The sequence below is a fragment of the Lepidothrix coronata genome, unplaced genomic scaffold (genome assembly GCF_001604755.1).
Source record: "Lepidothrix coronata isolate B3197 unplaced genomic scaffold, Lepidothrix_coronata-1.0 Scaffold141, whole genome shotgun sequence".
In the NCBI taxonomy this organism is placed as follows: domain Eukaryota; kingdom Metazoa; phylum Chordata; class Aves; order Passeriformes; family Pipridae; genus Lepidothrix; species Lepidothrix coronata.
Genome location: NW_016690321.1, coordinates 127990 through 138863, shown reverse-complemented (window position 1 = coordinate 138863; position 10874 = coordinate 127990).

The window sequence follows — 10874 nt, the reverse complement described above, 5'->3', positions numbered from 1 at the left end:
CTTCTGCAAAGCCACAAGAATCCAGCTTCCTGATTCTCAGGATCATGCACAGGCCACCTAACACTGCCCCTTCTTCAAGTCATGACTTGTATGAGAATTTACGAGGCAATGTCCTTTGTCACAGATTGAGAAAAAGGAGTATTGGCTAAATACATTAAAAGACAGTCTGACCAACTAAAGGACACATCATATTTCCTCAGCATCTGCTGCTCCTCTTGCTTTCCTGTTTCAGGTGCACTTTCTGCAAATAATGTACTTAGCCTTTCCTATCTGGGTCTGTCCTTAAATAGTAATAATAAATTAGGAGCAGAAGAGAGACACCAAGTGGTCTAGCTGGTGAAGATTTTTTTTTTTCAGATGTGAAAGGGAAAGAGTCGTTCTGATCCAAAACCTTTTGGTACCAGAGGAATTTTTTTTTTCCCATTGATGTCAACAGGCTTCAGACCAGGACTTTCCTGAGAACACAGCACTTGTGGGGGCAGTCCCAGGTGGCAAACTCTGGAGAAGCCATCACAGTAGTTATTGTTCTTTCCCTTCCAGGTCTTTCTGAATACAGAGTCCTTCTGTTCTGTATGCCATTTCCTGTCCTCTACTCTTTGATTTAAGAGCAGCGACAGTCCTGTATCTATGTAAATATTTACAGGATAGGTCCTGGATCCTTTTCAAGTCTCAGTTAGCAAAGCCCATGATACACAGAGCAAGAGCTGTCCAGCAGAGTGATTCCTTCTAAGAAAATGCTTCTGGTACCAATTAGAGCTGGGAGCAAAGGAACAGCAGAAAACAGCCAGAAGCAGGAACTGGGAAATCTGGTGTCCTCATTTGTGATCTTCTAACATCTGGTGCACACACATACACTGCAAAAGCCCATAATTTGCAAAGCTTTTACATTTGTGGTACAGCATAGCCCACTCTTAATTTCATGCATTCCCACAAAAATGGCTTGTTCTCCAAGCCCAGAGTTCTATGTGAGGCTAATGAATTGCAAGGACAAGTGATTTGTGATTAAACTGATGCTTTTGAGGAACATATGACTAAGCAAAGAGTTCAGAGGGTTTAATGATTTGCAAAGCATGAGAAATTAAGTTTTCCTTCCTTATGCTGTGAATGTAAGCTGATTCGCATATAAATTGGACTTGTCAAGTGTACTAATATCAATCAAAAAGTTGCAAATAAATCATTTGTTTATGTGAATGTTCATTTTATTTTTTATTTTTTTTCCAAAGCAGTTTGAAAAACCCAGATGCTGAAAAATGAGATCCTTGGGCTTAGGTCTGGAAGTCTGAGAGCTTTGGGTAGACAATGTGGTCATTCAGAAAAATGTTACAAGCCAAAAAGCATGAAAATACAGTTACCAGCCCCTTACCAGTGTTAAGCCTGTGCAAGCCCTCTCTGCCCACTCTGGCACCTGCTGTCCTGAATACCCTGCCTGTGGTAAATTTGCTGTGCCTTGCTGGATGCCTGATTTCTGACCTGACCCATGCCCTTTGTGCAGGTACACAATATTCACCCAACCTACACAAACTGTAGTGATATCCAGGGTCCACCTAATAGGACCAGTTCAGAAGACTTTGCATTTGGCTCAAAATTGGTGGGAAACACCATAAGGAAACCTTTTCAGTGTCACCTCTTCCAGTAACTTCTCACCATCACTCCACACAAAAGGAGAGGGGTGAAGTCCTAGAACAGCAGCAAGAACACAATACGTAGGGACAGCTGCCTTGTCCAGCAATCCCAGATAACACACTCTAGCTCTGCATCAAGGTTGCAGCTGTCTTCTCTTTTTCCCCTCCTTGATTTCCTTCTGGGACAGGCCATGCATATTGCCTCTCCTGCCCCACAATTAGTTTGTTCAGTACTCTTCTGCTTTAGCCACTAGACCAGCCTACCCTGACGTTCCCACAAGGCAAATGCATTGCCCTTTTTGTGCAGTGATTTCCTGCCAGTCACTTAGTAAAGGATCGGGCTAATCCAAACAAATGGAGAATGAGGTTTGGGTTGGATGGCAGTGGGGCACGTTTAACTGGGACACACCTCACTGACCTGCTTCTTGACACCTGTCTGCCAGAAATTATAGCCTTTTCCAGCTTGCCAGCACAAGAAGCTCTGGTTACTCCTTAACACTGAAAGGACACACATTAAACACTGCTATTTAAGGTCCTTAACCTAGAGAAGGTCACTTGTGCAGAGCTGCACAGTGGAGTGATTGCACACACAGTTCTGCTGTAAGAACAGAGGGGCAATTGCCTCCTGAAGAGCTGCTGGTATGGGAATTATTCTCAGCTGTCCCTTTCTCCAGGTGTCCAGAGGGAAGAAATAATGTGTATCCTGGCACTCCTATTAGCATTAAGCTAATGCTTTTACCTGTTCTATTTGTCTCACCCTTCTCCTCTGCATGGCTACATGGACAAGCCAGGAGCACCATCCTCTGTCCTCCTGTGCCTAGCTGAGTTCTTCTATGACAGAGGAGTCACACAGGAGCAGACATTGAAATAAACAGGAAATACAGCAAACAAATACAGTCAAGCAGTGAAGGCTAACAGGAGGAAACACTGAAAGCAAGTAAAACCAGGAAAAATAACAATAACGTTTCTAGCAGGTGCAAAACAGCAGACACACTTCAGGCAATTTTGAGTGGATGATCATAGTTTCTAATGAACCCAGGCAGTAAAACCAGCGGCAGCCCTGCGTTCACCCCAGCATGAGAAAAGGCCAAAAGATACTCAGAACTGTGCAAAAGTTTAAGCCTTGCAGCACCTGAGGCTGTGGAGTGTGCCCACATCCTGCCTTCACAGGGGCAGGCATAGGGTGTGTTAGTTGAGGGAGTTACTATGGACGGCTGCCCCAACCAAACTCCTGAGGGGTCCATCTCTAGTCTCACTGTTGTTCTGCCATTGCTGGGAGTCTTGTGGCTGAGAGCCCAGAGGGAAGTGCCCACTGGCATATGAACTGGAGAAGCAATAAAGTAAGAGTAGACGGTAGATAATAAAGGGACATGTTATGCAAAAGGGGAGGCAGCATCTGCTACAAAATCCTGCAAACTGCCCAGCAGCAAGCATATATCTTGATAGACCCTTGGGAATTGCCATCTTCCTTCTAACCCGTTGGGTCTGACAACACTGGGTCAACGCATGCTGTGAAGTGTTGTGTAGGCTCTCAGTGCCAGACCTGTGTTCCCTGTTGTTCTGTGTGGCTTCCTCTGACTGCCTGGCCTCCCTGCATGAGCCCATGGTGATGCCACGGGCAGTCTGAGTCCAGTTGCGGTGCCTGTGCCTGGAGCAGTGACATGCAGTCATCTCAGCTAGGGAAGGGAGGAGGCATCATGCATCAGAGACATTTTGTTTACTGATTTGCAGTGGTCCAAAGCAGGTGTGACATGGTACCAGGGGAAGAGTGCAACACTTCACAGATGCTCAGCACTTGCCTCGATCTAAAGTGAGAGAGAAATGGCTGCAACTGAGTGAGTAAGACAAAGCAGTGGTGGTTTGTGCAGGGACAGGCAGGTGAATGGGCACAGCAGTGGTGGAGGTGACCAGCACAATAAAGGCTGGGAAGAGAGGAGCTGTTTCAGATGGGCTGCTTTCTGGTTTGCATGGAGGGCTAAAACCAGTCAGAGTCCAGCAGTTGCTGGCCAGCTGGCCCCTGGGGCAGCTCCAAAGATGGATGCTCGTAGAAATTGCACAGGAGCATCTGTCTCCCTTCAGACCTCTATTGAAATCCCTGGTGGCTCATGTGAGGACTTTTAAAAGGCCTCCAGCCCTAGAGATGTTAACATCTCAGAGCCAGCCTGCCATCTGTTCCCCATGTTGTGTTAGGAATTCTTCTGTGATTTCATCTCACTCGGGGTGCCTAGTTTTTGCACTCAGGGTATTTTGGCTCAGGGTGTGTGTGGCAGCCAGGGGAGGACACAAGCAGCAGTCTTGAGGAGACCCTCACAGATATTACTCTCCCACATAGTCCAGAGCACACACACCCTGCCAGGCACAAGGGAAGGTTCGTGTCCCTTTTGTTTTGCCCTTAGCTTGTTAAATCTGCACCTGCCCAAAGGCCATGGGCTGAACCAGGTTCTGGGGAGATGACCACAAATGTTTCTGTAGATGTTGTTCTTTCCAGGAGGGTTTTGCTGTCTCAGAGCTCTTGTGTGTCCTGAGAGAGCCACAGATAGCCACGCATATCACAATCAAGCTTCATGCTAGGCTACTCAAGTTTAAAAAACTGACTGGAAGCAGCAGTCCTCATTCGGGACAGCAAATGGAACATCCTGCTGTTGCTTACAATACAGTTACATAAATTTGTCAACAACAATAAAAGGGAGTTTCTTGTTAGTTGGTTGTGTTAAAGTTCCCTAGTCTATGCTTGCTGTGGTAGCGATGGCACGTGGGTGCTGGGTATCATTATTTGAATGCAGCCATGGTGGTGGCAGTGGGCTGGGCAGTGGAAATGTGGATGGTAGCAGAAAGGAGACAGGGAAGGGAAAAGATACAGCTCCCTCTTGTCCTGTCAATTCCCAAGGAGGCACACAGAACGGGCAATTTTGCTGATACACACTCCTGCCTGCTGAGAGCTGTCCTGAGCTAGCAGGCTGCCAGCACAGGACTAGGACATTGGGTACACACTGCAACCCTTTACCAGCACAGTTTGGATTTGGACCAGGATTTTGGGAGTGTGTGTGTTTCTCCATCAGGTTTGCTCAGCTGGTGTCTCTGTGCCATGCCCTCATGGAGGGATTCTTGCTCAGAGCATTCCTCAGTCTGGTGTCCTCATCTCACACTGACCATCAGCAGTTCGCTTCCTCTTAGCAGGGAGTTGCAAAGGCATAACAGGACTGTGTTTGCCACATGCTGAATGGGGAACAGCTGGAGACAGATGATTGTTTGGGTTATTTGCCCGTTGCCTGGACGCTTTGTTTGCTTGCTCCAGCCCTGAAAAAATAGGTTTCCAGTTCCTCCGGAGGTTGGTCTGTATTACGCCTGTATATTACAGGCTGCTTTTAAGAACTAGTGTTTTATAACTTCGCAAATAAGTGTCCTGCCGTTTCAATGGCAAGGCTCCATAAACAACGCAGTCTTCTCAGAAATTTCCCTGCCACAGAGCCAGTGGGACTGGGGGAGCAGAAGCAGCCAAAACCACATGCTTCTGGTGTCAGTGAAGCAGATACCCCTGAGTCTGGTTCCAGTGGAACCTCTCTGTTCTTGAGTGTATTTAAATGGCTGACTAAATGATAGTGCTGGCTGATGTTTATGGACTGTGCTTAGAAGGATGCCACCCAGCTTTCCTCACAATCTGCTCCTCACCTGCTTTAAACCAGCATCAGTCTGTTTCAATCACGATGCTGTGTTTGCAACTGCTCTGTCTGTAACATTTGCACATATCCTCTGGCTGCTTACTTCTGGGTGTTTGCTTTTGTTCTGAGTGACTGGACAGGCCTTCGCCCTGTGAGAAAAGCAGCTTTTTTCTCACTGTTGAGTGCAGCATCTTGGCTGTGGAACATTGAGTTAAGTAAGAATAGGCTGGTCAGGAAACAGAGCGGGTGTTCTTGCCAGTTGATACTGGAGAAGTAATATCAAAAAGAATGCAGATTTGGCCAAGGTACTCACAAGCAATGCCATGGGTCTAGTCATGAGCCTGTGTGTGCAGCAATTCTGCAGCTTTGGGCTGTGGGGGTTGCACATCCTCTCAAATCACAGCAAAATGTCAGTTTAACAAAGACATAGGACCAGAGTCAGGGGTCCACCTCCTGCTTCACAAAAAACATCACTTTAACACCTTGCATTTCTTTGAAAATATCTTTACTGAGTACCGACCAGACCTGAGCCTGTTTGATTTGGCAGGCGCAGATCCGAGGGAAGGGGTCAGGGAAAAAAACAACAACACTGCAGCCGATTCATCCCTCCTTGTTTATTCCACTAGAAATAGATTTGGCAGAGTGCATCAGGAATGAACTAATCAGCAGGGAATTAATTGGCATGTTAGTTAAAAGGCAGGAACAACGTGGTGAACAAATTCATGACTGGACGACCGGAGGGTTCAAGCAGCCAGAAAGAAGCACTGCATAGTGGAAACTGTGACTAGTTAAGAGAAGTCATACAGCTGTGCCGGGGAGCCAGCAGTTGAGAGCTGCCCAAAAGAACCGGGGGCAAAAATACACGGGTGTCCTTGCAGATGGAGCTGTTTTTGAGAAGGGCTCCATCGCCCAAGCTTTTCTTCCCATAAGGCTCCCATGTGTGGGGGGAGAAGGCTAGTTTGCAGGAGTGGGAGGGAGGGGTAAGAGAGGTACAGCTGGAGGAGGCTCCATGGAAAGACTTTGGAAATGTGGAAAGCAGGGAAATGAAGAGGGACACGTCACTCGTTGCAAGCTGAAATGCAGAGGGGGTAGTAAGGAGAAGAAAGGAGCAGGGAGGCAGAGATTCGGAAGCCTCATCACAGAAGGACTGACCTCAAGAGCAAAGGTAATGTCTGTATGCAATTCTCTGCCTTCTTTCCCAGGAATGTTTTGTTTCTTCCTCCGGAGGAGACACATTCATGCACCTCGGAAAGAGCTTGTTGAGTTGAGGGACTCTAAAGGCACCAGTGGGAAGAGCCAGGAGAAGAGAGTTCATGTGCAGACTAGCATGGATGTGCAAGTTGGAGGATTGTTACTTACGTTTCTAGAGAACAGGAATGTGCAGAGTGTGAGAAGGAGGTAGAAAGAAAGAGCAAGCAAATCCTTAGAGTCAGGCAGACAGGCAGACACAGAGAGTGCAAGGTCTGTGGATGCCTATCCAAGGAGAGAGAGGAAATTTCTTAAGAGGAAGCACCAAGCACTTAACAAGAGAGTTGAAAATAAGACATATCCTGAAAAAGCAGGAGCACCTGGCGAAGAGGCAAAAGGTGCATATTACCTCTTTAAAACCAACAGTCCTTTACTAATGTTACAAATTGCAGTAGATGTGTGCTTTGCACCTAGTTAGCTTTTTTTTTCTTTATCATTGGTATGGCTGGCTGCTGACAACAGCATCACTCTACCTCTCTGTCATCAGGGCTGTCAATCAGATCTCTTTGTTTAGCAGGATGGTCAGACTATTCAAGGAATTCAGATGCTCTTTGCCTTCCTACAACATTGGGTAGAAAATGAGCAGTGTAGCTCCTAATTATATGAAAAAGCACTATTTAACTCAAATATGTTGCCAAACTTGAAAAATCCAAGATATAGTTATTCCTACATATTGTTATTCCAAACCAAAGCTGAGCGTGTCCATGTACCAACATACAGCATTATACACACACACACATAAATTGAAGAATAATACATTACAATGGATTTATAATAAAGACTTTTGAAACAGGTGATATTCTAGCTGTACTACTGTGGGTGGGTTAATATTGTAAGACCTAATTTTTCAAAATTATTTTTGGCATTTTTCATTATATTTCATCATTACACAATACTACAAGCATATGCTTTTTTTTTTTTTTTTTGTTGGTTTTTTGTTTGTTTTTTTTGTTTGTTTTTTGTGTTTTTTGTGGGTTTTTTGTTTGTTTTTTTGTTTTTGTTTTTTTTTTTGTTTTTGTTTTTTTGTTTGTTTTTGTTTTGTTTTGTTTTGTTTTTTTTTGCTTGGAGAGCTAGAAAATGCCATCCGCTTTGCAAGCAGAGCTTGCAAATACTTTAATTGTTCTGGACTCATAGTCTTGGCAGCTTTCTCCTCTAAAAGCTCAGAGACTTTTCAGGATCCCAGGCTGGGAGTTCTTGCAGAACTGGCATTAACTTATAAATTGTGTGCAGCTACAATATGCTTTTTTTTTAATATGAAGCTGTTTGTTTTATATCTCTTAAACCTTCATGAACTTAATACATAAACCAGAACATTTTAGTTGGGTATGTGTAAGTAATATAACCTTATCACATTCTTAAAATGCTGCATATGGAAATAAAGATAGAGAAATTCCAACAGTCTGCAAAAATAGCTTTATTATCTATTAAGATCCTTTACAAAATAGAGAATCTTAAGCTTACTTTGATGTTTAAATATCCATTACCATTGTAGTGAGAGATACATTTTTTGTATTTATTATTTACTTGAGATCAAACTCCAATTCACTTAAAAGTATATTTTATTTTTCTGCAAACAACACAAAATCGAGTATCACTCTTCAGCTTTAGTTTGGAAGTAGTTTGAAAGGAACTTGGGAAAGCTATTAGAGGAGAATGAACCTCAAATGAAAAGCACAAATGTAATTCACTTTCAATTCAATGCTGCAGAAAAAAAAAATCCTTCATTTTAGATATCATCACAGTGATTGCTAACACTAATCAACAAAACCCTCTTCTCAAAGCAAGCATGGGCTTGAGCTGACAACCTTGGGATGCTCATGCATGACATCAAGAGAGCACACATGTTTAGAGCAGTCAGAAGTACAGGGGAAGGTTTCAAGCCCTCCTGATACATAAGGGGTAGGCAAGCTTTGCATTGTAATGCAACACCTCACGTCTGCAACAGGATGAGTATGTTCTCCTCAGGCTTCGTGGGAGAGGGCTCTCTCAATGAAGCTGTGTTTGGTACCAGGAGCGGATAACCTAGGCAATTTCCCCGTATCCTAGCAGGCAGCACAACCCATGAGCAGGAACTTTAGTTATTTCGTTTGACCTCGGTGTACCAAAGTCTGGGGCAGATAGCAGTGAAATCTCAGTGCTCTGTTGTGATTACCCACTATGTGTATGGAGGGAGGAGCACCTGAAATGGAGTATACTAGGTCAACAAGAAACTGTAGGGGTTAACAGGAGAAGGATAGCTATGGGAGCTCAAATACTGGCAATACAGCTTTGCTTTGGGGCAGGGATTCTGGCTTGGATGGCACAGCTGCTGATCCAAGCAGGGCTGTGCTCAGGGTATTGAGCTAGCTGAGCTCTTTTATTGTATTGAAGTAAGGAGTCAAAAGGTTAAAAGCTGAAAAAAAATTGGGTAATAATGAGACAAATATGTCTGTCTTCATTGCTTGCAGATGAAGGAATTGTCCAGTGAATCACTGAGCCTACCTGGCTTCAAGGGCAGAATGTGATGTAATTTTCTGACAGCTCTCCATATTACTGTAATTAATAGTAACAATGACAAAGCTAATATGTTGTTATTGTTATCCTCTGCATTTAGGAAAGAGTTTCCATCTGAGGATGTGAGAGAGTTCTCTCTGCTTATCAATGTGTTCTACCCTGATAGTACTTTAAAGTTCAACTCTGCAACAGATCAGAAGACATATTTGAATGGGCTTAGGATCTGGTTCCTATTACAGATGATCCTGCAGACCTTTTCAGCTAGAAACTTATTAGTGAATATCCATTTGCCTTCTACAATTCCACCTAACAGAGGGAAGAGTGCTCATTTTCTGTGTGTCTGAGGTATGAGAATCTATTTCAAAGATGATTATAACCTGATGTTTACTGTGATAATAAAATCCAGTAGGCCCTCAGGAATGCGGGGAACAAAACTACAAGGAAACTGGTCTGTGAAGGGCCCTGCAAATAGAACATGTGGGTATTGTGATTAATTTGGGCACCTGATGTTTTAAAAAGTTTGAGCTCAAGTAGGCTGGATTTTCAGTATCAGACGTAGGTGGAATTTATTACCACCCTTCTTTTAACAAATACAGAAAGATCAAAGTATCTCAGCTGTGGAGTATTGAAACAAGTGGGAGGTGGAAAGAGTAAGGAATGGACAACCTCTTCAGAAAGTTTTAAAATTAGTGTGGAAGCCACAGTGCCTCCTTGATGTTAGCAGCATTTTCAAATAATTTGTAATTTGACACATTGGTGTCTGTTAAGTCCTTTCCCATCAGGGAAGATTAAAAAGGCATGTGTAGTGCATAGTCATTCAAAGAAAGAGAGGAAAAAAAAGGTGTAAAGGCTGGAGTATTTATCTGGAAAAGTTGAGAGGCAGAGGAGCTATGGTGTCAATGCAAATAGTTTGAAGAAGGTCCATGAGGACCTTTTCATTATGAGCCTTGGTGATATCGTCAGACCTTCTTAGAGATTTTCATTTTAACAGCTCTGAGTTGAGCCAAAGAAGAGGTGTGTGTATGTGTGAGATAGGAAGAAGGTAATTTTTTTCCCCTTAAATGAATACTTCAGTTAGAAGAATACTAAGTACAAATTACATCCCAACAGGCGAAACATAATATTTTTTAAGTATCATGACATATGGCTATATTCATATTGCTGTTTTAAATAGTGGGAAAATAAATGGAATTGCAATTAGAATACACTAGTGATCGAATGTAAGAAAGGGACAAAGTGAAAGGAATTATATAGTTACTGCTTTATCTGCTACAGCTCCTGGTAGGCTTTGACGTGACTGAATTCTTCCCAGATTGTTAGACGAGGATTATATGATATTCAAAAAGCAATTTAATATCCTCATAGTTTTCAGTGAGGCCTTAGGCTTTTGATGCATGTACCTAAACAGGGGAATAATTTGGATTTTCTGAATGTGCCTACTTCTCACATGAGCCGCTCTATCACTGTGACTACAGATGACTGAAATCATCACTAAAACACATGAACTTGGCAATGCATTTTTTCTGTTTGCTTTGTGCAATATGTGCATAATTGATATTTCCAACCAGTTTCTACCAGAACAGCTGTTCATTACTCTTTTTTTAAAATAAAAATACCAGATTCAACACTGAGGGACGACTTAATTAGGACAGAATAACAAATCAGCATGAATAAGCTGTGGAGAGACTGATTTGTCCTCTTACATTTAGAGATGGTACTTGTCCAGGAGGGCTTGTAGGTTAAGGTTTGACTTCCATTGGCTTGAGAATGATGGTAAACTTGAAAGAAAACAAGAAGCTTAGGTAAGTGCTCAGATCAGTTCATTTACCTGTCTTGCCTACTCTGTAACTTC